At 37.8% G+C, this 21569-nt stretch overlaps 1 pseudogene; it reads right to left on the bottom strand.

Moving 5' to 3' along the window:
* Positions 1–666: 666 nt before the first annotated feature.
* On the bottom strand, positions 667–21529 carry LOC124974137 (TATA-binding protein-associated factor 2N-like; annotated as a pseudogene).
* Positions 21530–21569: the final 40 nt, after the last annotated feature.

Raw genomic sequence — 21569 nt, forward strand, 5'->3', positions numbered from 1 at the left:
GAACCAAAATTAACTTTTACTTCTCTAAGTTGTTTCTGACAACTTATCATATATGATGGATATATGATAGATAATGATTAAATGTCAGTTCTCTGGATTATTTTTTCAAATATTTGTGAGTTTCTTCTTTCTATTAAAATTAGGAGTTTTGAATATTGAAAAAATCTCAAATAAAATTATATAAAACATGTTGAAGTAAAAATTACACACTAATTTATCATATGCTATGCAGAAATCAAAATAATAAAACTTTCAAATTAATAAAAATAAAAAATCCATTGAGAAATCCCTCATGTCTCATGCTCTCCTTGCTCTAACTACACTTATAAATAATATCATCTGAAATTTATAGTCTCCATTTTCTTTTCATTTTTTTCCACAAAAAGAAGCAGGCTTTATTGCAGTATTACAAAACGCTTTCAATTTTGTCAATATTTTAAAATACAGTTAGCTTCAAGGGTTGGGAAGAAAAATGGAAACTAAAAAGGGAATTTTCAATGGACATTTCTAAAAGAAAAACAGCCCCAGCCCTCCCACTCAAATAAAAATCCAAATGTCACCTAATTTCACTACCCCAGAAGAAGGCATGAGAAAAGTAGTAGGCAACAACTCTGGCAAAATTTCACCATGGATCATGTCAGAGAAAAAGAAACATTCAAACAGTCATCAGTATGGTCAGTTGTGCTGATCATTTTTGTAGTCATTTCTTCCTCCAATTTTGCCTCCACAGCCACCTTGGTCTCCTCCATAAACACTCCGTCTCCTCCATAGCATGAACCACTCCTGTCTCCTCTGTAGCCTCCACTGTGGTCTCCACCATAGCCTCTACCACCACCACCATGTTCTCCTCCATAGACCCCCCCCAGACTTTGATCTCCTCCATAGCCACCTTGGTATATGCCATAGCCTCCTCCCTTGTCTCCACCATAGTCACCTCCTCTGTCCCCACAATAATCACCCCCACTTCTGTCTCCACCATGGCTACTGCCACTGTTGTGACAAGACGACACCCAGAAACTAAGAGAAACAAACTTTATTTTATGGTGGTTGGCCCAGAGGAGATTAGCACTCCAAAATTCTGAGGACTGATCCACAGTTTCTCACAATATTTATAGGTTATTTGATGTCATCTTAGACCCATCCTATCATTGGGACTTTTTTCTCTTTTTGTAAAATAATTCCTAATCTATGCATCTGAAGGCCTTGTGCAGGGTCTCTGACTTAAAACATGCTCACAGAACAGATAAGAAGAAACAGCTCTTTTCACAGACATCTATTACATTTCAGGAGGGAGCATTCAGACTCTTAGTGCACTTATTGACAATGCAAAAGGTAGGGACACTCCTGAAGAAAACCTAAGAGAGGGGAGTGAAACTGACACCTTCCCCAGGCATTGAACTCTTACCATAAGGTTTTTGTAATTTCACTTCACAACCAGGTCTGATTTTGCCATCACACCACCACTATTGTCTCCACCATAGTCACCCCCACTTCTGCCTTCACCATAGCTGTGTCAGTCTCCACCTCTGCCCTCATGACCTCTGTAGTCTCTCTCTCCACTGTAGTCTCTCCACTGGAAATCTCCTGAGGGATGAGAATCCTCAGGTTTAGGCTTGTTGCACTGATTACAGGTATTCCTTTGAGCAAAGTTCATATTTCCATCATGATTTCTATAATCAAATCAGCAATCATATCATTCAAAGAAGAAAAATTATAAACCCCACACACAAGATGACCAAGGTGATGTGAGTAGGTATGGAGAAGACAATAGAGGATATGGTGGATTACAGGGAGGAGATAGAGGACATTGGGGATATGAGAAGGATGAAAGAGGTCCTATGACAGAATCAAGATCACAGGGATTATGGACCAAGACCAGATGCTGATGGATTAGGACAAATTCAATCCCCATTTTGGGTGTCACCACCTCTTCCCTGAAAGCCTCCATGGCCTCTATATACTTTTTGGTCTCACTGCCCACCTCCACTTCCCCCTCCTCTCATGAATTCAGGACTTCTGGTGGCAAAGGACACTAATAATACTGCCATGAAATTTTTTTCCATCAAACCAGTCAATGGCTGCCTTAGCTAATGGAGGATCATCAAATGAAACTGTTGCCTCCCCTTTTGGTTTTCCTGTGTCTTTGGTTAAAGATTTATCATTGACTTTCCAGTCTTCTTGTTTGTCTTGATAATACCTATTTGCTTAAAGGACTGTCCCACTTGATCTGTAGACACACCCTCCCCAAGTTCTTGCACAAAGATTGTGTTGTTATCTGAATTATCAGATTCTGAATCAGCATCTGGTCTTGGTCCATAATCCCTGTGATCTTGATTCTGTCATAGGACCTCTTTCATCCTTGTCATATCCCCAATGTCCTCTATCTCCTCCCTGTAATCCACCATATCCTCTATTGTCTTCTCCATACCTACTCACATCACCTTGGTCATCTTGTGTGTGGGGTTTATAATTTTTCTTCTTTGAATGATATGATTGCTGATTTGATTATAGAAATCATGATTTTGATCATAATTTATTCAATACATGAGCCTTGATGTTGATTATAGCCTAGCTACTGGTCATATGAATCTTGTTGACCATAGTCTGACTGATCATATGAAGTCACTCTTCCACCTTGGTTTTGCTACTTGTCCATAGCCTTGATGCCTTGTGTTTATAGGAAGAATAACTTTGCTGATTGTAACTTCCAGAATCTTACATGAGTAATGGCTGAAGTGTGGAGCCCCTAGAGCCCACCGAGAACAAGAATATCAGAGCCAGGTGGTGTGCATGGTGGCCTGAGGCCCAATTTCCATTTTCAAGACAAGGCAGCCTAGTCAGAAATTTGGACAAATATGGTTAATGTCAGTGAAGGACTAACCCAACTGGGTTGTTCTGTAGTGCAGATGAACCCTTGGTCATTGCCTTACCTGTGGTGTCAGCAAAAGACAAGACTGGGAAACATTCCTTGCCAAAATTTTTCGTAGTCTTGACACTTGTCTATGATGCTAAGAATTATCAGACATTCCAGGAAAATGGGTTTCCTGGGTGCAGCAGGATAATAGCAGCATGTTTCTAGTACTGCAGCAATAGGATAACTGCAAAAATGTTTCTAGTTCTATAAATTTTTAGTACACAAAGAGACCTCTTTATTACTCACAAGTCTTGAACAATTTACAGTGCTTCTATAGTTAACTTTCTGATTAGAAGGCCCTATATAATACTTGCAGAGCTAGTTCTGGGTCACTCTTCCTCCATTGGAGTGCAGTGTCTCAGCTGACCCCAGTCTTATGTGGAAATGTCTCTGTGGTTTCTTTGTCTCTCTGATTTTCTCCACATACTATTCCCCCTACTTGAGATTTTGACTGATGCTGTGCAGGTCATAGAAAGTTGTTGTGTGGAATCTAATAATTTTGTTTTTATCTACAAAAATTCTTTATGCTTTCCCCTAATCAATCAAGAACACAATGCATCACTGAGTTTAAGTGTATTCCTTACTGTTTCAAAAATAAAGCCTTGTGATGATGATGATGTGGTACTATTTTCTGTGATTTACCACCTCAACTTATAAATACAGATGCAATTACATTGTCAGCAATAGTTTATATCAAATTAGGTATATAGACTAAAAAACAACAATGCCTGACTCAGGCTGATTAAGGCTAAATAAACCTTGTTGAGGGTTTAGTGAAGATGTTCAGAGAATTAAATTAGCAGTTATAACTCTCAGGAATTTCAAAAAATAGGAATTGAGGCAAGCCACCATAAGAATGTTATAAACCTCACTTAAAATTGCAAAAAAATATCAGCAGAGAACACCTATTCCTTCCTTTTTAATTTTCCAAAATATTGGGCACATATTGTTCAACATTCATGCATAGATGTTTACTTCTAGCTCAGTCCTAAAGACCAGAGAATGAAGTACAGATTTCACATGGCCAATTTGAGTGACTTGCCCACACATTGAGTGGGAATATAGAGTTACCAGTGATAGAAATTAACTACTGGGCAGATGACATCAAAAGTAACTGAAACTCACTTGCTGATTACAGAGACATTACATTATATATTTTTGCTTCTCAATTTGAATTCTACTTACCTCTCCTCAAATCTGTATCTCCTTTATTGTGAACTAGACTGTCAGGTCTAAAACAGCTTTTATACTGTGCTTCACTTAATTCAACTTATTTAATTGTGGTCAATTCCAAAGACGAATTTTATTTTTTGTTGGTAATTCGGTATCCATGAAAAGTGTCAAAAAGAAAGAAATGGTGCCCCACACTGAGGTCGGATGTCATTGCTGAGCCTGCCTGCCTGCCCCACTACTGCTGAGTGACACTGTGCCTGCTTCCATGCTGACTCATCACACCCTCTCTGGTACTCCCCAGTTTCTTTGGAGGCTGGTTCAGGCATTTTGAATTATTCCTGAGGGCATGACCATCAGCATTGGAAGGGTGGCTCCCTTTCTGAGACACCTACAGGAGACTGGAGGTCCTTTGACAGGTACCTCTGTTTACTCACATACATCCTACACCCTTCAACATTCTGTTGTTCACAACTAGAAATACTGTAAAGAGTAATCAAGTGGTTCCTGTTCATTACAATAATATTAAAGTCTTTATAGGGGCTATCTGGTTCAGGGCTGCATTTTCTCTGTATTGGGTGCTACTGGTATATATCTCCCCTTCAAAGGAGAGATAGTGGAAAACTGTAGGGTCATAATAAGCCTGCAAGGGGGGAACTTCAGTATCTCTGATCTTCACTGCTAGAGGGGAATATATACAAACAATATGAAAAAAACAGGGGAATAAATTATCCCTAACAAACCAAGATGCTATTGTGATAGAACCCAATGTCAGCATGGCAGTAGAAATGACACAAAAAGAGTTTAGAATCTGCATACCTAAAATGATCCATGAAGAAAAAGATGAGATAAGAGAACAAATGCAGGCAATGCATGACCATTTCAGTAAACAATTAAAAGAGCAAATGCAGGAAGCAAAAGAACACTCCAGTAAAGATATAGAGATTCTTAAAAAAACAAACAGAAATACTTGAAATGGTCACCTCTGTACTCCCAAGAAAAGCACAAATAACTTCAAATAATAAAAAATTAGAGTTTTAATACACATTTTAAAGTGCAAAATACCATATTCTTAAATTTATGATTATATTATCAATATAATATTAACTTTCAAATTATATTGTGTTCTCATGCTTTTAATAGAAATTATTTGATTAAAATATGTTATGAGCAAATACAATTTTTTTACTTTGATTTTAGAGCAATAAAACCATGGTTTTATTAAAAAAGAAAAAGAAAGAAAGAAATAATAAACTAAATTAAAAACTCAATAGAAAGCATCACCAATGGAATAAATCTCATGGAAGACAGAATCTCAGACAAGGAAGACAAAATATTTAATCTTGAAAATAAAGTTGACCCAACGGAGAAGATGTTAAGAAGTCGTAAACTTCTTAACCTCCAAGAATTATGGGATATCATGAAAAGACCAAATTTAAGAATTATTGGGATTGAGGAAGGCACAGAGATACAAACAAAAGGCATGTTCAATGAAATAACATCAGAAACTTTCCCAAATCTGAAAAATGAAATGGAAAAATCACATACAAGAGGCTTACAGAACACCAGGTGCACAAAATTACAACAGATCCACACCAAGACACATTATAATGAAAATACCTCACATACAAAATAAAGATAGGAGTTTAAAGGCTGAGAGAGAAAAGTATCAGATTACTTATAAGGGGAAACCAATACGGATATCAGCAGATTTCTCAGCCCAGACTCTAAAACCAAAAGGACCTGGAACAATATTTTTCAAGCTCTGAAAGAACATGGATGCCAACCAAGAATCCTATACTCAACAAAACTAACCTTCAGATTTGATGATGAAATAAAATATTTCCACAATAAACACAATTTAAAAGAATTTACAAATAGAAAGCCTGCCCTACAGAACATCCTCAGCTAAATATTTTGTGAGGAGGAAGTGAAAAGCAACAATACAAGTCAGCAAAGGGAGGAACTACCCTAAAGGAAAAGCCAATCAAAGGAGAAACCAAGTAAAGTTAAAAACCAAAAATAAGGAAAAATGACCAGGAATACAAACCATATCACAATAATAATCCTGAATATCAATGGCCTAAACTCAATTATCAAAAGATATAGACTGGCAGATTGGATTAAAAAGAAGGTCCCAAAAATATGCTGCCTCCCAGAGACTCATAGAAAAAAACATCTATAGACTAAAGATGAAAGAATGGGGGAAAACATACTATGCACATGGACCCAGTAAAAGAGCATCCTCATATCAAATAAAGTGGACTTCAAACCTAATTTAGTCAGAAGGGATAAAGGACATTTTATACTGCTTAGGGGAAGCATAAGACAGCAAGATATAACAAGTTTAAATGTTTATGCCCCAAACAATGAAGAATTTATGTATATCAAACAAACCCTTCTGAATTTTAAGAATCAAATAGACCAAAACACATTAATAGTGGGGGCCTTTAACACACCACTCTCACCACTGGATATATTCTCCGAACAAAAACTGAAAAAAAATCTATAGAACTAAATAATACAATCAATGATATAGACTTAATTGATATTTACAGAGTATTTCATCCATCATTGAGCAAATGTACTTTCTTCTCAGCAGCTCATGGATCCTTCTCCAAAATAGACCATATGCTATGCCACAAAAAAGTCATTAGTGAATAAAAAAAAAAATAGAGATCCTACCCTGTATCCTATCAGACCATAATGAAATGCAATTAGAAATGAACGATAAAATAACAAAAATTACTCATACACCTGTAGACTAAATAATATGCTATTGAATGATGCAATAATAACAGAAGACATCAGGAAAGAAATAATCTTAGGTGTAAATGAGAATAATGACACAACATACCAAAATCTCTGGGACACTATGAAAGCAGTACTAAGAGGAAAGTTCATTGCATTGAGCTCACACGTTAAAAAAAAATAAAAAGTCAACAACTAAGTGACCTAACATTACACCTCAAACCTCTAGAAAAAAAAGAACAGATCAACATCAAAAATAGTAGAAGACAGGAAATAATTAAAATCAGAGCTGAAATCAATAAAATTGAATCAAGAGAAACAATTTAAAAAGTTGACAAAACAAAAAGTTGATTCTTTGAAAAAGTAAACAAAATTGATAAACCCCTAGCCACACTAAGGAAGAGAAGGAGAGAGAAACTCAAATTATTAGAATTTGTAATGAAAAAGGAAAGATCATGACAGACACCATTGAAATATATAACATAATTAGAAGTTACTTTGAAAATACATACTCCAAAAATAAAAAAATATGGAAGAGATTGACAAATTTTTAGAGACATATGATCCTCCCAAACTGAATCAAGAAGATGTACGCAATCTTAACAGATCAATTTCAAGCACCAAAATAGAAGAAGTCATCAAAAAACTACCAACAAAGAAGAGCCCAGGATCAGATGGATTCTCAGTCAAATTCTACAAGATCTTTAAAGAAGAACTGATACCAATACTTCTAAAAGTATTCCAGAAAATAGAAAAGGAGGGAACCCTTCCAAATTCATTCTATGAGGCTAGTTTCACTCTGATAGCAAAACCAGGTAAAGACACATCAAGGAAAGAAAACTTTAGACCAATAACCCTGATGAACATAGATGCAAAAATCCTTAACAAAATACTGGCAAATTGCATACAAAATATATTAAAAAGATAGTGCACCATGATAAAGTGGGGTTTAGCCCAGGGATGCAAGGTTGGTTCAACATCCGGAAATCAATAAATGTAATTCATCACATTAATAGGCTTAAAGTTCAGAATCACATGATGATTTCAATATATGCTGAGAAAGTATTTGATAAAATACAGTACCCCTTCATGCTTAAAACACTATAAAAAATAGGAATAGTAAGAACATACCTCAACATTGTGAAGGCTATCTATGCTAAGCCCACAGCCAATGTAATTCTTAATAAAGAATAACAGAAAACATTCCCTCTAAAAACTGGAACAAGACAGGGATAACCTCTTTCACCACTTCTATTCAACATTGTCCTTGAAACGCTTGCCAGAGCAATTAGACAGGCCAAGGAATTAAAGGGATACAAATAGGAAAAGAAAAACTAAAGCTGTCACTATTTGCTGATGACATGATCCTATATTTAGAAGATCCAAAAAATTCACTAGAAATCTTCTAGAACTAATAAATGAATTCAGCAAAGTAGCAGAATATAAAATCAATATGTGTAAATCTAATGCATCTCTATTAATAAGTGATGAATCCTCTGAAAGAGAAATTAGGAAAACTACTCCATTCACAGTAGCCTCAAAAAAAAAAAACTTGGGAATTAATCTAACAAAAGAGGTGAAAAACTTCTACAATTAAAACTATAGAACATTAAAGAAAGAAATTGAAGAAAACCTTTGAAGATGGAAATATCTCCCATGTTCTTGGATAGGCAGAATTAACATTATCAAAATGGCCATTCTACCAAAGGTGCTATACAGATTTAATGCAATTCCAATTAAAATCCCAATGACATTCCTCATATAAATAGAGAAAGCAATAAAGAACTTTATCTAGAAGAACAAGAGACCTCAAAGAGGCAAAACAATCCTGAGTAGAAAAAGTGAAATGGGAGGTATCACAATACCAGACATCAAACTATACTACAGAACAATAGTAACAAAAACAGCATGGTATTGGCACCAAAATAGACAGGCAGACCAATGGTCAAGAATAGAAGACACAGAGACAAAACCACAAAAATACAGTAACCTCATACTAGACAAGGAGCCAGAAACATACAACGGAGAAAAAAAATGGCCTGTTCAACAAATGGTGCTGGCAAAACTGGAAATCCATATGCAGTAAAATGAAATTAAAACTCTATCTCTCATCCTGCACATAACTCAACTCAAAATGGATCAAGGACATAGGAATTAGGCCAGAAACCTTGCACCTAATAGAAGACAAAGTAAGCCCAAATCTTCATCATGTTGTCTTAGAATCAGTCTTCCTCAACAAACTCCCAAAGCACAAGAAATCAAAGCAAGAATTAATAAATGGGATGGACTTAAACTAAAAAGCTTTTTCTCAGCAAAGGATACAATCAAGAATGTGAAGAAAGAACCTATAGAGTGGGAGAAAATCTTTTCCACATGCACTTCAGACAGAGCATTTATTTCCAAAATTTATAGAGAACTTAAAAATCTTTACACCAAAAATACAAAGAACCCAATCAATAAATGGGCCAAGGAACTGGACAGACACTTCACAGAAGAAGACATTCAGGCAAATAATAAATATATGGAAAAGTGTTCAACATCACTAGTAATTAGATAAATGCAAATTAAAACAACACTAAGATTTCATCTTACTCCAATTACAAGGGCTACTATCAAGAACACAAACAATAATAGATGTTGGTGTGAATGTGGGGAAAAAGGAACAATTTTACATTGCTGGTGGAATTGCAAATTGGTGCACCACTCTGGAAAGTAGTGTGGAAAATCCTCAGAAAGCTTGGAATGGACCCACATTTTGACCCAGTTATCCCACTTCTTTGTTTATACCCAAAGGACTTAAAATCAGCATACTACAATAACACAGCCACATCAATGTTTATAGCAGCTCAGTTCATAATAGCTAGATTGTGGAACCAACCTAGGTGCCCTTCAACAGATGAATGGATAAAGAAATTGTGGTATATATACACAATGGAATATTATTCAGCCAGAAAGAAGAATAATATTATGGCATTTGTAAATAAATGGATGGAATTGGAGAATATCATGCTAAGTGAAATAAGTCAATCTCAAAAAACCAAAGGCCAAATGTTTTCCCTGATGAATGGAGAATGACATATAATGGGAGTGGGGGTGGGGAGGGAGAGAAGAATGAGGGAACTTTAGATTATGTAGAAGGAAATGAGAAGGAGGGGGTATAAAAATGGTAGAATGAGAAAGACATCATTACCCTATGTACATGTATGATTACATGAATGGTATGAATCTGCATCGTGTACAACCATAGAAACAAAATGCTGTACCCCATTTGTGTACAATGAATCAAAATCCAATCTGTAAAAAAATTAAAAGATAAATAAAAAAAGAAAGAAATGAAAATTTAAGAAGTATTATTTCTGACGGTTCAAAGTTATATACACAAAGAGGATAATTCATATGGAAAAAGTTATACATAACATATATAGGCATATAACTTTGACCATTGTCACTATTTGAAAATTTAGGTTCTTGTTTTTGTTCCTATGATTGAAGATGGTCAAGTAACAAAGAAAAATTAAAATTTATATTTGCAACATACAATAAAACAGGTGGAATGAGTGAAGGGCAAGCAGACCTGGAGGGTAACATGAAAATCTATGTTTTGAAGAACACAATAAATGAGATAGAGACTTGAGAAGTGAGAAGCAAATTAAAATATTGCTATAAATACTCTGTCATTAGCACTTTTTTGCCCAAAACTCCTGCCAAGTGGCCCATCTTCTTTTCTCTTGCTCATAGCTCTAGGCAAGAAAAAGAATGTATTCCATAAGATTAATATTGCCCACATCTACTGGTCACATCTCCACAATTCTGTTTTCATCTCCAATTTTTTTTTTCTTAATGAAATCAGAGGTCATGGCAAAAATTTTCCTCTGCTTCTTCCTTTTTTTTTTCTTTTCTTTTGACTCTTTATTCTGGCAAAGATGAGATTGAAAACCTGGCAGCTATGACCCTCAATGACCCTATATTTCACCTGATCCTGTAGTGCCTTCATGATGGGGAAGATACAGCCTTTACATTGGTATCTACTTTCCAGGCCTACCATTTATGCAGGGTACTGGCTCTGGGTCTCTCCTCCAGAGAATATAGCTGTGCTAATCTTTCAACTCCAATTTTCCCCTCTTGTGCTACACTACCCAAGCTCCTGTCATTGTCTGTTTGGAGTTATTTTTGTGTACACATGGGACAGGTTCACCTCCAAAGGGATCATCATAAAGCTAATATGTTTGTTTTTGTTTTGGAGGACTTCCCTCTTTCTGTATCAAATAAGATAGTCAAACCTCTCTTCACTCAGACATGCATGTAGCAAACTTTCAAGACTTTCCTTTTTCATAGGTATTGAGGATGGAAAAGGCTCATTAGTCAAGTGAGTAGGAAATTGGACAGGTGGAAAGGGGGAGAAAGATTCTGACTCCTCTGTAGTTTCTACTAGCAAACTGTGAAGTAATTATGGGAGTAGTGAAAGCATTGAATCCATTAGTGTGGAAATAAGGGTATATGGGAATGACTGCATAATGTTAATAGAGAATGGAAACAATGGCTGGAGAAAGAAGAGATAATTATGTGAGAGAAAAAGTAAAAGGAGAAATGAGTCATACTTAGTAGAACTTTGGTAATATGAAACTGTGAGCTCAAGTCTGTACCAGGAGAAAAGAATTTCTGATAAAATTTCCACAAATATATCACACTGTCATTCTCACACCCATAGCTGATCCAGTGTTCACATGGAGTTTTGTGCTGAGGAAGCTTGTCCTGTTTTTGAAGGCTCAGTTCCTATTTGTCTCTGCCTCATTGTTAGCCCCTCTGCTCTGAATCCCTACCCTGTATTGGTAAGGAATATGACATGAGCAAGGGCTGATCATGTAGGTCAGCCGAAACTCTTGCTCCAGTTCAGATCCCACCTGGGCAACTGTCTCACTATGCTTATCAGTGAAAATGAGGTTTCTCACTGATGACACATAGATGAAGTAAACTGAGGTAGAAAAATTGTCTCCTGCTTCATGAGTCCAGCTGGAGCACAACACATAGCTCAGGAACAACTTCTTGAGACTTCTGGATTTCTAAAGAAACAACAACAATAGCAGAAACAAAAACAAATAATTGGGGGCAATCCAAGATGGTGGACTAGAGGGTGATTGCATCTCCACTCACTCCAGAACTCAGGATTCAAGAAGGGGAGGCATTGAGAGACTTGGACTAAAATAGAGCCACAGGTGAGTCTCCCCCACCAGGTAAAGTTCGGTCTGGTTGGCAGGCCCGGTTAGAGGTGGCTTATCAAAGCAGGGCAGGGCAGCTAGAGTCTTCGCCAGGCAGCCCTGCGCACTCCGGCGGTGGGCCCCTCCCAAACGGCCAGCTTCTCCAGCTTCTCAGAGCAGGTCCCCCAGTGGGAACCTTTCTGATCAGAACCAGCCCCAAGTCCCGGAGCCAGCGCGGCGAACTCCAGCCCGCAAGCAGCTTCAGGGATGAGGACAGGGCAGCCAGGGACTTCCCCAAGGAGACCAGCCCCCTCCAGCAGGAGGCACCTTTCAAGGCTAGCTTCTTGGAGCAGACCGCCCAGTGAGAGCCTTTCTACACAGAGTCAGCCACAAGTCCCCGAGCCAACGGAGAGCTTCGACCTGCAGGCAGCCTCTGGGATCAGGGCAGGGCAGCCAGAGACTTCTCCAGGCAGCCCTGCCCCCTCTGGCTGCAGGCTCTTTCCATGGAGCGATACAAGATGGTGGACTAGAGAGTGACTGCATCTCCAGTCGCTGCAGAACCCAGGACTCAAGAAGGGGAGGCATTGAGAGACTCGGACTAAAATAGAGCCACGGGGTGAGTCTCCCCCACCGGGTGAAGCTCAGCCTGGGTGGCAGGCATGGATATGGGCGACTTATCAGAGCAGGGCCGGGCAACTAGAGTATTCCCCAGGTAGCCTTCCACACTCCAGTGGTGGGCTCCCCCCACACTGCCAGCTGCAGGCACCCCAGTGAGAGACTTTCCACACAGAGCCAACTCCAAAACCTGGAACCAGTAGCGGGCTAGGAGCAGCTTTCTTCGGAAGCACTGCATTATTAAGTTCCTCCAAGACTTCAGGCTACTGGGAGGTGATATACTGGAAATCTACAGGGACACTATAAGCCAATAGAGGAAATCTGCAATATCTCAGGGTCTCACTGACATCTGACCAATATGAGAAAACAGGGGAAGAAAATGTCCCAAACAAACCTAGATACTATATCAATAAAACCCAATGACAGCACAGCAGAAGAAATGACAGAAAGGGAGTTCAGAATGTACATAATTAAAACAATCAGGGAAGCAAATGAGGAGATGAAAGAGCAAATGCAGGCATTGAAGGAGGAGATGAAAGAGCAAATGCAGGCATTACATGATTGCACCAATCAACAGTTAAAAGAGCAAATACGGGAAGCAAGAGATCATTTCAATAAAGAGTTAGAGATACTGAAAAAAAACAAACAAACAGGAAACCTTGAAATGAAGGAAACAATAAACCAAGTTAAAAACTCCATAGAAAGCATAACCAATAGATAGAGCACCTGGAAGACAGAACCTCAGACATTGAAGAAAAAATATTTAATCTTGAAAACAAAGTTGGCCAAACAGAGAAAATGGTAAGAAATCATGAACAGAGTCTACAAGAATTATGGGATATCATAAAAAGGCCAAATTTAAGAATTATTGGGATTGAGGAAGGCTTAGAGAAAAAAACCAAAGGAATGAACAATCTATTCAATGAAATAATATCAGTAAATTTCCCAAATCTGAAGAATGAAATAGAAAACCAAGTACAAGAGGCTTATAGAACTCCAAATATACAAAATTACAACAGTCCCACACCAAGGCACATTATTATGAAAATACCTAAGGTACAAAGTAAAGACAGAATTTTAAAGGCTGCAAGAGAAAAGAATCAAATTACATTCAGGAGGAAACCAATAAGAATATCAGCAGATTTTTCAATCCAGACCCTAAAAGCTAGAGAGGCCTGGAACAACATTTTCCAAGCCCTGAAAGTAAACAGATGCCAACCAAGAATCTTATACCCAGCAAAACTTACTTTCAGATTTGATGACGAAATAAAGTCCTTCCATGATAAACAAAAGCTAAAGGAATTTACAAAAAGAAAGCCAGCATTACAGAACATTCTCAGCATAATATTCCATGAGGAAGAGACGAAAAACAACGATGCAAATCAGCAATGGGAGGAACTAGCCTAAAGGAATAGCCAATTAAAGGAGAAACCAAATCATGTCAAAAAACAAAAATGAGTCAAATGACTGGGAATACAAATCATATCACGATAATAACCCTGAATGTTAATGGCCTGAACTCATCAATCAAAAGACATAGACTGGCAGATTGGATTAGAAAGAAAAATCCAACAATATGCTGCTTGCAAGAGACTCATCTCATAGAAAGAGAACCCATAGACTAAAGGTGAAAGGATGGGAAAAAACATACCATGCACATGGACACAGCAAAAAAACTGGAGTATCCATCCTCATTTCAGATAATGTGGACTTCAAGCCAAAACTAGTCAGAAGGGATAAAGAAGGACATTACATACTGCTTAAGGGAAGGATAAATCAGCAAGACATAACAATCATAAACATTTTTGCCCCGAACATTGGGTCATCCACGTCGTCAAACAAATCCTTCTCAATTCCAGAAATCAAATAGACCACAACACAATAATATTAGGCGAGTTTAGCACACCTCTCTAACCACTGGATAGATCTTCCAAACAAAAATTGAATACAGAAACCATAGATCTCAATAACACAATCAACAATTTAGACTTAATAGACATATATAGAATATACCATGCAACAAAGAATGAATACACTTTCTTCTCAGCAGCACATGGATCCTTCTCTAAAACAGACCATATTTTATGCCACAAAGTTACTGTTAGCAAATACAAGAAGATAGAGACACTACCTTGTACTCTATCAGATAATAATGGATCGAAATTAGAAATAAATGACAGAATAAAAAATAGAAGTTCTCCAATACCTAGAGATTAAATAATACACTATTATATGATGAATGGATAACAGAAGACTTCAGGAGGGAAATAAAAAAAACTCTTAGAAGTAAAGGAGAACGAAGACACATCATATCAAAATCTCTGGGACACTATGAAAGCAGTAGTTAGAGGAAGATTCATTTCATGGGGCGCATTCAACAAAAGAAGTAAAAATCAACAAGGAAACGACTTAACACTACGGCTCAAAGCCCTAGAAAAAGAAGAGCAGACCAACACCAAAAGTAGTAGAAGACAGGAAATAGTTAAAATCAGAGCCAAAATCAATGAAATTGAAACAAAAGAAAAATTGGAAAAATTAACAAAATAAATATTTGGTTCTTAGAAAAAATGAACAAAATTGATAAACCCTTAGCCACACTAACAAAGAGAAAGATGGAGAAAACTCAAATTACTAAAATTCGGAATGAACAAGGAAATATCACAACAGACACGAGTGAAATACAAAACATAATTAGAAGCTATTTTGAAAATCTATACTCCAACAAAGCAGAAAACCTCGAAGACATCAAAAAGCTTCTAGAGACATATGAATTACCTAAACTGAACGAGGAGGACATACACAACTTAAATAAATCAATTTCAAGCAATGAAATAGAAGAGGTCATCAAAAGCCTACCAACAAAGATAAGTCCGGGACCAGATGGGTTCTCAGCCAATTTCTACAAAACCTTTAATGAACAGACACTTCACAGAAGATGTACAAGCAATCAACAGATATATCTTCTAAGGTTTTCTTTAATTTCTTTCCTTAGTATTCTGTAGTTCTCATTGTAGAGGTCTTTCACCTCTTTTGTGAGATTGATTCCTAAGTATTTTATTTTTTTCGAGGCTATTGTGAATGGGGTAGTTTTCCTAACTTCTCTTTCTGAAGATTCATCACTTATGTATAAAAATGCATTGGATTTATGAGCATTGATCTTGTAACCTGCTACTATACTGAATTCACTTATGAGTTCTAAAAGTTTTCTGGTGGAATTTCCAGGTTCCTCTAATATATAATTCCTCTAAATATATAATCATGTCATCAGCAAACAGGGATAGTTTGAGTTCTTCTTTTCCAATTCGTATCCCTTTAATTTCTTTGTTTGTCTAATTGCTCTGGCTAGAGTCTCAAGGATGATGTTGAATAGAAGTGGTGAAAGAGGGCATCCCTGCCTTCTTCCAGTTTTTAGGGGGAATCCTTTCAGTTTTTCACCATTTCGAGTGATATTGGCCATAGGCTTAGCATAGATGGCCTTTACAATGTTAAGGAATGTTCCCACTCTCCCAATTTTTTCTAGTGTTTTGAGCATGAAAGGGATGCTATATTTTATCGAATGCTTTTTCTGCATCTATCAAAATAATTATGTGATTCTTAACTTTAAGTCTGTTGATATGGTGAATAACATTTATTGATTTCTGGATGTTGAACCAACCTTGCATCCCTGGGATAAAACCCACTTGATCGTGGTACACTATCATTTTAATATATTTTTGTATGTGATTTGCTAAAATTTTGTTGAGAACTTTTGTGTCAATGTTCATTAAGGATATTGGTCTGAAATTTTCTTTCCTTGATGTTTCTCTGTCTGGTTGAGGTATCAAGGTGATATTGGCTTCATAGAATGAGTTTGGGAGGGTTCCCTCCTCTTCTATTTCATGGACTACTTTGAGGAATATTGGAATGAGCTTTTCTTTAAAGGTTTTGTAGAAATCGGCTGAGAACCCATCTGGTCCCGGACTTTTCTTTGTTGGTAGGCTTTTGATGACCTCTTCTATTTCATTGCTTGAAATTGATTTATTTAAGTTGTGTGTGTCCTCCTGCTTCAGTTTAGGTAATTCATATGTCTCTGGAAACTTTTTGATGTCTTCGAGGTTTTCTGTTTTGTTGGAGTATAGATTTTCAAAATAGCTTCTAATTATGTTTTGTATTTCACTCGTGTCTGTTGTAATATTTCCTTGTTCATTCCAGATTTTAGTAATTTGAGTTTTCTCTCTTTTTCTTTGTTAGTGTGTGTAAGGGTTTATCATTTTGTTTATGTTTTCAAAGAACCAACTGTTTATTTTGTTAATTTTTTCAATTGTTTCTTTTGTTTCAATTTCATTGATTTCAGATCTGAAATTAACTATGTCCTGTCTTCTACTACTTTTGGTGTTGGTCTGCTCTTCTTTTTCTAGGACTTTCAGCTGTAGTGTTAAGTCATTTATTTGTTGATTTTTACTTCTTTTGTTGAATGCCCTCCATGAAATAAATCTTTCTCTAAGTACTGCTTTCATAGTGTCCCAGAGATTTTGATATGATGTGTCTTTGTTCTCCTTTACTTCTAAGAATTTTTTTTATTTCCTTCCTGATGTCTTCTGTTATCCATTCATCATATAATAGTGTATTATTTAATCTCTAGGTATTGGAGAAGCTTCTATTTTTTATTCTGTCATTTATTTCTAATTTCGATCCATTATGATCTGATAGAGCACAAGGTAGTATCTCTATCTTCTTGTATTTGCTAACAGTAACTTTGTGGCATAAAATATGGTCTGTTTTAGAGAAGGATCCATGTGCTGCTGAGAAGAAAGTGTATTCATTCTTTGTTGCATGGTATATTCTATATATGTTCGTTAAGTCTGAATTGTTGATTGTATTATTGAGATCTATGGTTTCTGTATTCAATTTTTGTTTGGAAGATCTATCCAGTGGTTAGAGAGGTGTGCTAAAATGCACCTAGTATTATTGTGTTGTGGTCTATTTGATTTCTGGAATTGAGAAGGATTTGTTTGATGTACATGGATGAGCCAATGTTTGGGGCATAGATACTTATGATTGTTATGTCTTGCTGATTTATGCTTCCTTAAGTAGTATGTAATGTCCTTCTTTATCCCTTCTGACTAGTTTTGGCTTGAAGTCCACATTATCTGAAATGAGGATGGATACTCCAGTTTTTTTGCTGTGTCCATGTGCATGGTATGTTTTTTCCCACCCTTTCACCTTTAGTCTATGGGTTCTCTTTCTATGAGATGAGTCTCTTGCAAGCAGCATATTGTTGGATTTTTCTTTCTAATCCAATCTGCCAGTCTATGTCTTTTGATTGATGAGTTCAGGCCATTAACATTCAGGGTTATTATCATGATATGATTTGTATTCCCAGTCATTTGACTCATTTTTGTTTTTTGACATGATTTGGTTTCTCCTTTAATTGGCTATTCCTTTAGGCTAGTTCCTCCCGTTGCTGATATGTATCACTGTTTTTCATCTCTTCCTCATGGAATATTATGCTGAGAATGTTCTGTAATGCTGGCTTTCTTTTTGTAAATTTGTTTTGCATTTGTTTATCATGGAAGGACTTTATTTCGTCGTCAAATCTGAAAGTAAGTTTTTCTGGGTATAAGATTCTTGGTTGGCATCTGTTTTCTTTCAGGGCTTGATAAATGTTGTTCCAGGCCCTTCTAGCTTTTAGGGTCTGGATTGAAAAATCTGCTGATATTCTTATTGGTTTCCCCCTGAATGTAATTTTATTCTTTTCTCTCACAACCTTTAAAATTCTGTCTTTATTTTGTATGTTAGGTATTTTCATAGTAATGTGCCTTTGTGTGGGTCTGTTGTAATTTTGTATATTTGTAATTTTGTATATTTCTATAAGCCTCTTGTACCTGGTTTTCCATTTCATTCTTCAGATTTGGGAAATGTTTCTGATATTATTTCATTGAAATGATTGTTCATTCCTTTGGTTTGTTTCTCTAAGCCTTCCTCAATCCCAATAATTCTTAAATTTGGCCTTTTCATGATATCCCATAGTTCTTGTAGATTCTGTTCATGATTTCTTACCATCTTCTCTGTTTGCCTAATTTTGTTTTCAAGATAAAATATTTTGTCTTTAGTGTCTGAGGTTCTGTCTTCCAGGTGTTCTATTCTATTGGTTATGCTTTTTATGGAATTTTTAACTTGGTTTATTGTTTCCTTCATTTCAAGGATTTGATTTGTTTGTTTGGTTTTTTTCAGTATCTCTAACTCTTTATTGAAATGATCTTTTGCTTTCCGTATTTGCTCTTTTAACTGTTGATTGGTGTGATCATTTAATGCCTGCATTTGCTCTTTCATCTCCTCCTTCAATGCTTGCATTTGCTCATTCATCTCCTTGTTTGCTTCCCTGATTGTTTTTATTATGTGCACTCTGAACTCCCTTTCTGATATTTCTTCTGCTGTGCTGTCATTGGGTTTTATTGATATAGTATCTAGGTTTGTTTGGGTCATTTTCTTCCCTTGTTTTCTCATGTTGGTCAGATATCAGTGGGATCATGAGATATTGCAGATATCCTCTATTGGCTTATAGTGTCCCTGTAGATTTCCAGTATATCACCTCCCAGCCTTCAGTAACCTGAAGTCTTGGAGGAACTTGATAATGCAGTGCTTCTGAAGAAAGCTGCCCCTTGCCTGCTACTGGGTCCAGGGCTGGGAGCTGGTTCTGCATGGGAATCCTCTCACTGGGCGGTCCTGCTCCTAGAAGCTGGCTATAGACAGGGCCTGCCCTCGCCTGAGGGAGCCAGGTTGTTCGGGGAAAACCTCTCCCTGTCCTGCCTTGGTCCCAGAAGCCGTCTGCAGGCCGGGGCCCGATGCTGGTTTGGGGTTTGGGGTTGGCTCTGTGTGGAAAAGCTCTCACTGGGCCGGCCTGCTCCTAGAAGCTGGCTGTGGACACTGCCTGCTGCCGGAGGGAGCCGGGCTGCCTGGGAAAGCCTTTCCCTGTCCTGCCTTGGTCCCAGAAGCCGCCTGTGGTCCGGAGCCCACTGCTGGGTCCAGGACTTGGGGTTGGCTCTGTGCAGAAAAGTTCTCACTGGGCGGGCCTGCTCTGAGAACCTGACTGTGGACTGGGCCTGCCATGGGCGGGAGCAGGGCTGCTTGGGGAAGTCTCTCACCGCCCTGCCCTGGTTCCAGAAGCTGCCTGCAGGCCAGGGCCCACCACTTGGTTCAGGGCTTGGGGTTAGCTCTGTGCAGAAAAGTTCTCACTGGGCGGGCCTGATCTGAGAACCTGGCTGTGGACCGGGCCTGCTGTGGGAGGGAGCAGGGCTGCTTGGCATAACGTCCCGCTGCCCTGCCCTGGTCCCAGAAGCTGTCTGTGGGCTGGGGCCCACTGCTGGTTTCAGGGCTTGGGGTTGGTTCTGTGTGGAAAAGCTCCCACTGGGCGTGCCTGCTCCAAGAATCTGGCTGTGGATCACGCATGCCACCGGAGAGAGCAGGGCTGTTTGGGAAAGACTTTCGCTGCCCTGCCCTGCTCCAAGAAGCTGCCCACTGCCCGGGTCTGCCACCCGGGCTGAGCTTCACCCAGTGGAGAGACTCACCCCGCGGCTCTATGTTGGTCCGAGTCTCTCAATACCTCCCCTTCTTGAATCCTGAGTTCTGGAGTGACAGGAGATGCAGTCACCCTCTAGTTCGCCATCTTGGTTCTCCAAGGTTTATGTTTTTATGATTACTCTTCTTTTGTTTTGGTACAAGGGATTGAACCCAGGGATGCTTAATCTCTGAGCCACCACCCACACCATTTCATTTCTTTTGAGCAGGATCTTGCTAAGTTGCTTAGGGTCTTGGTAAATTGCAGATGCTGGCTTTGAACTTGTGATACTCCTGCCTCAGCCTCCTGAGTGCTGAGATTACAGGTGCATGCCATCATGCCCAGCACCATTACTCTTAATAATTTTCATAGCTTAGCCTCCTTTGTTCTTTTATACCTACATAGGCTCATTAATATGGGTGCTCTCTTATGTACCAAGGCCACTGAATAGGAGGCACATTTATTGATAAAATTTCCACACTTTAAGCTAATTTTAAAAACTACAACACAGTTACTAATTTGCATATGTCAAATTGGTAAAAATGGGATGTCAAAACTATACAAAATGATTATCTGGATACAATCTCATGAGGAATCTTCATGAACTGAAATATTGATTTATGTGCCATATTGGAGAATGAGGCTATATTTCATAAAAGTAAACATTCAAATAACCTACTATTTTGTAATCTCACTTTATAAAGAACATTTACAAGAATGGTGTCCCTAGCATTTCATTTTCTATTTTGGTCATGAATTTTAAGGCTCTAACTGAAAATAATTAATAGACAAATATTGGTGGGTGATTGTTATTTAATTCATTTCCAAAAGCAGAGGTCAAACTGAGCAAAGTATGCCATGTGGAGGAGCATCAGGAGAGTACCAGTGATCAGGGATCAAAAAGAAAATATGACCCAATGAAATAATCACAAGAGTTTCATGAACATTCTACTAGTCAATACTTATATTGAGTTTTAATAACTCAATAGTCTATAAAATTTTAACATGACAAAAATTATATTGTACCTCAGGATAAATATCTCACATAGGCCTAGATTCCTGGGAAAGGGTTACTCTTCATGTATTCTTTTCCTACTGTTTCCATAGTTACCAAATTACATAACTTAAAATATAAATGTATTCTTCTTGTTCTATTTCTTGAGATTAAAAAAAAATCCCCTAAGAACTTTGAGGCATAAAACCAAGATGTCACCATGGCTGCTCCTGTCACTAGGCTCAATTTGAGGACATTTTCTCACCCACACACATTTCATAACTGCCTGAAATCCTTAGCTCTTGTTCATTTTCTTCATCTTCAACAGGCATCAGTCCAACAACTGCTTCCATGGTCACAGGTACACTCTGACTACTCTCTCATCTGCCTCTC

This window comes from Sciurus carolinensis, unplaced genomic scaffold (assembly GCF_902686445.1).
Source record: "Sciurus carolinensis unplaced genomic scaffold, mSciCar1.2, whole genome shotgun sequence".
Classification (NCBI taxonomy): Eukaryota; Metazoa; Chordata; class Mammalia; order Rodentia; family Sciuridae; genus Sciurus; species Sciurus carolinensis.